This window comes from Acomys russatus, chromosome 17 (assembly GCF_903995435.1).
Source record: "Acomys russatus chromosome 17, mAcoRus1.1, whole genome shotgun sequence".
NCBI lineage: Eukaryota > Metazoa > Chordata > Mammalia > Rodentia > Muridae > Acomys > Acomys russatus.
In genome coordinates, this window is record NC_067153.1 from 59,153,178 (window position 1) to 59,157,891 (window position 4,714).

Genomic DNA, 4,714 nt, shown 5'->3' on the forward strand with positions numbered 1-4,714 from the left:
AGTGAAAGGCTCCCAATTAGCTGTAAATTGAGTGATGGCAAAGGAATCTCATCAAGATAGACTCCCAGGGTCCTAATAACAGTGAGAAGCAATTAGCCACATGTGTTTGTGAAGCTGGAGAAAGACGGTTTAAGCTAAGCTGAGCTGGTCAGAGAGTGATGCTCTAAGCTTAGAAATGGAAGCCACCACAGCAGAAATGCTAGTTACCCGGACAGGGACAGGCCACACACAGGGGCAGGCTGCTGAAAGCCCTGGCATTGTTTGAATTCATCGTACCTTTATCTACCCAATATCGTGTGGCGTTTGTCTCATTCCTTCCAGAACCATCAAGACATCAAAAAGAAGTACTGGAGCAGCTCATTGTTTGAGCCCAATGGCTGTTCAAAGCCACCTAGCTACACAAGTAGAAAAAAAAATCTTTTTCTTGTTTCACACAGGCACCTTAACACTTAGCACTTCCGGCTGGACACCACACTGCCAGAAGTGGTACCCACACACACTGGGCAATTCTTTGGCTCATCTCCAGCAGGGTATCATGTAACTTAGGTCCTAGCACTATCTACCTGGAGTTAGAGTCAGACGCCACAGTTTAAGGGCTCAAGGCTGTTGGCTATTTCAAACGCTAGTTTAGGTTTTAAGACCATCTGACCAACCAGATACACCTTAGAATGGCTCCTGACCCCTACTCAGGTTCAGACATCCTCTAGAATGGCCCACAGAGCTTAGCAAACAGTTTGCTTGCATTTACCCATTAACTATAAAGAGATATAATATCCAAATAGAATAGATGTGGAAACGGGCACAACGCTCCATGTCCTATTGGGGTACACTCCCGTCCACGTTCTCAGCAACCCAGCTCTCTTGGGGGAATTTGTAGAGGCATCAATGCATAATCATGATTGATCAATTAGTGATTCATTTAGCCCTCAGCTAAATGGAAACTGCTAACCAGATCTCTGGTTCCCCTGGTGTCTTAGTTACTTTCCTATCGCTGTGGTAAACCACCACCACCCAGGCGCTGTAGAAGAGAGGTCTAACCTGAGACTATGGTTCCATCGGGCTGTGAGGCCATCGTCATCACAGGGAAGCATTGCAGCAGGCAGGCAGCTGGAGCAGAGGCTGAGAGATCACAGCCTGAACAGCAAACAGGAAGCAAAGAGAGTAAACTAGAAATGGCATGTGCCTTTAACCGCTCAGGGCCTGTCTGTCTCCAGTGAAATACCTCCTCCAGCAAGGCCACACCTCCTGTGCCTCCCTAAACAGTTCTACCAACTGGGGATCAAGTAGCCTTTGGGGGGGGCGTTCCCATTCAAACCACACAGCCACTAAACAGCCCCTACACTGAAACAATCTGGGGACTCTATCCATCAGTCACTTCTTTAGCATACATAAAAAAGTCATGTTTAGAAGCTATGCTCCAGGAAAGGGATATAGGGAGCACACAAGGACAAAGGACAAAATTTATGTCTTGTTATATCACAGTAGCCGAGATGTGAATTTTCACTGGGGTAAGGTGTTTCTGCCCTAGTTTGCTTGGCGATTCAACAATGCAGGCTAAATGTGTGCTTATGGATTCTAATTTTGATTTGACACCTGCATGCTGCTGTTTCTTTGGTGGAGTTACAAAACATGCAACAAAAATGCCGAAGACAAACAAAGTGAGATCACTAAAGCGCTGCCAAAGCTAGCTGAACAGCATGACTGGGTAGACCGAGGCCAGGTTGAGTAGACCGAGGCCAGGTTGGGTAGACCGAGGCCAGGTTGGGTAGACCGAGGCCAGGTTGAGTAGACCGAGGCCAGGTTGGTGAACCATTTCCGGCCTAGTTCACCATGGGAGAACATTTAGTTTGCAGAGTACTTTAGGTATAACACAGAATAATATGATAAAGACAAAATCCATTACATCAGAATTGGACAAAACAAACAAATAGAAGTTTAAGTGCTCAAGAGAAGGCACAAGAAACAAAGAACCACTTGCTCACGTTTAGGAATCCCAAGAAAACATTAAACTGGAAGCCATAATATATTGCAAAGGACCTGTAGAATAAAATGAGAGAAGAAAAATATATATAAATAAAGAATTTTTAAAAAGTAAAAATAATAAGTTTTTTTTTAAGGATGAGTCTTGATATGACATTATGAGACAAAACAAACCTCCAAAGACACCACCGAGTTCATTTTCCATTGGCCATCTAATGCTGGGCCTGCAGCCAACCCTTAAGAGTAGTTTGTTTTCCTGGTGAGACTCCCTAGGAGGAAACAAGTTTTTCATTTGCAAGTGGTTATCAATTGGAGATGGCTTCTGGCTTAGGGATGGGGTCACATGTCCACTTCTCCTTCCAGCTGTAGGTCCCCATCTGAAGCAGAGCCAGGAGGCCCTGTGCACGCGGCCTCGGTCTCTGCAAGTTGATGTGTGCATCAACCATGTTTCTTTAGAGAGCCTTTGCTGTGCTTGTTTGGTAGCACATACGCTAATATCGGAACAATGCAGAAAAGTTTAGCATGGCCTCTGCTCAGGGATGACCCACAGATCTGCGAAGCAATACATGTTCCCCCCACAGAAGAGGAGGCAGAAAGAGTGTTAAGAGCTGGAAGGAATGGAAGACACCCGAAAACAAGGTCATCTAATAACTATTATGAAAAGAATGACTGCATAAGGAAAGGGGGAAATGGACTGAACATCTAAACTGCTTTTTATCTTATTAAAACTTTATTCTACCTATTAAGTATTCTAAGATGATACTAGCCAAGTCCACCAAGGAGACAACAATAATTAGCTGGTTGTCATCCTCAACATAGGAACCTAGAATATGTGGGTGAGGAATAATATTTGAACTATAAATTTTTTGTTGTTCTTCTGGTTTGTGCTATTGTGTCTCCTTTTCTCAAAGTAAAAGTTAACTTTACAACCCCCTGCAGGGCAGGCATGGTGGCTGATGCCTGTAGTCCAGGCACTTGGGAGGCTGAGGAAAGAGCATCATGAATTCAAGGCACACAGTTGGCACCCTCTAATAAACAATCAAACAAAAGGAAGAGATAGAGGAGGAGGAAGAGGAAGAACAAGAACAAGAAGAACATGAGGAAGAGGAGAAAGAAGAAAAGGAAGAAGAAGAACAGGAAGAGGAAGAAGAAGAACAAGAAGAACATGAGGAGGAGGAGGAGGAAGAAAAGGAAGAAGAAGAAGAAGAAGAGGAGGAGGAGGAGGAACAGGAAGAAGAAAGAAAGAAAGAAAGAAAGAAAGAAAGAAAGAAAGAAATACTGCCATGGGAATAAACAGAAACCAGAAGAAGCCAACTATAGAGCTGAGCAGAGAAAAGGCCATGGTGGCTTGAAGAAGCTCACTTTCCTGTAGAGAAGCCACAGGGTGGAGGGAAGGAAGATGGCTTCCAGGTCCTAGGATGAGAAGATATCAAGCTCTAGGTCTGTGGTCCCTTCCAGGGAGTGAGTGAGACCACCATGGTTAGAATAGGTGAGTAGGTGGCTCTAATGAGCCAGAGCTGACATTTAAATATCTTCTGAAGCCTAAAGGAAATGCACACACTCATGACACAAGACAAATCCAGCTGTGCCAGTGGCAAGGCATGTGTGCAGAACACCTGCAGCCAGAGAGCATGTGTCTGTGAGAGGCAGTGCAGATGTTCCTGTAAAAGGTTTTGTTTGGGGGGGGGGGCGCTGGAGAGATGGTTGTGGTTAAAAGCACTGGCTGTTGTGGGAAAGATTAAGCTTTGTCACAGGTGGAAGCAGTCTTGGTGGGCTTTACCCTTGGGGCACCCCATGAATACCTTGTGACAGACTAAGTGGAGCCATCCTGGGCCTGGAATCCAGGAAGCAGACCTAGGAACCCCATGTGGGCTACTGGTTTTCTAATGGACCCTCAATGGGAGAAGGAGACCGCCCTTCCCTCGTGACTCAGGCAGGTGGGGAGGAGAGAACAACAGGTTCAGTCCGGGCTTGAGTGTGTGTGGAGCAGCAAACAGGCTGGACCAGCACACAGGCCAGAGAGACACCTAAGGACCCGTCCTGTGGAATGGATACTGGAAGGTTCACTCTTTTGTCCCTTTAACCTTTTTTCCTTCTTGTGTAAGCTGGTTGGGTTGTATAATAAAGTTTAATTGTTAAGAAACAGAGCCAACATCTGGCGCACGACGTGGGGCCCAATGGGTTTCACAGTCCCTAATGGTATGAGGGAAGAGTCAGTATTCAAAGGTACAGAAATGCTGTTTCAGGGTATCAGCAAAGTCGCAACTGCTGTTGCAAAACTCTTTCCTGCCTTATACTTAGAGGTAATTCTCTGTTTTTTCATTGTCCTTTTATTACAATATTTCATGCTTAGAAGGATTAGAAGAAAGGCTAATGACATAGAAAGCCGGAAGAGTCAGTAAGTTCTATCCCTTTGGAAAAGATTGCAGATTTGACTGGACAGATGGAGAGGTTGAGGAAAGAAAATGAAGGGATGGGAAAGCGGATAGAATTTTTGGTAATTGGTAGTGATGAAGGGCAGAAAATAGAGAGATCAGAAAGCCAGAAAAAACCGGAAGAGTCAATAAGCTCTATCCTTTTGGAAAGAATTACTGACTTGACTGAACAAATGGGCAAAATGCAGAAAAAACTGGAAGGGCTGGAAAAGCAGAAGGCACCTTTGGTTAAAAAGGGTGGAGAAGGTCAGAAACCAGAGGCAAAGGAAGCCAGACCGACCAAAAGGTCTTTGGAAGTA

General features: G+C 45.0%; 1 non-coding gene across 1 annotated transcript; it reads left to right on the forward strand.

The window, feature by feature from the left end:
• Nucleotides 1-2,448: 2,448 nt before the first annotated feature.
• LOC127201939 (U6 spliceosomal RNA) lies at nucleotides 2,449-2,554 on the forward strand. The gene has a single exon (XR_007832273.1). It is a non-coding gene; the product is annotated as a U6 spliceosomal RNA (small nuclear RNA).
• The last annotated feature ends 2,160 nt before the right edge of the window (nucleotides 2,555-4,714 follow it).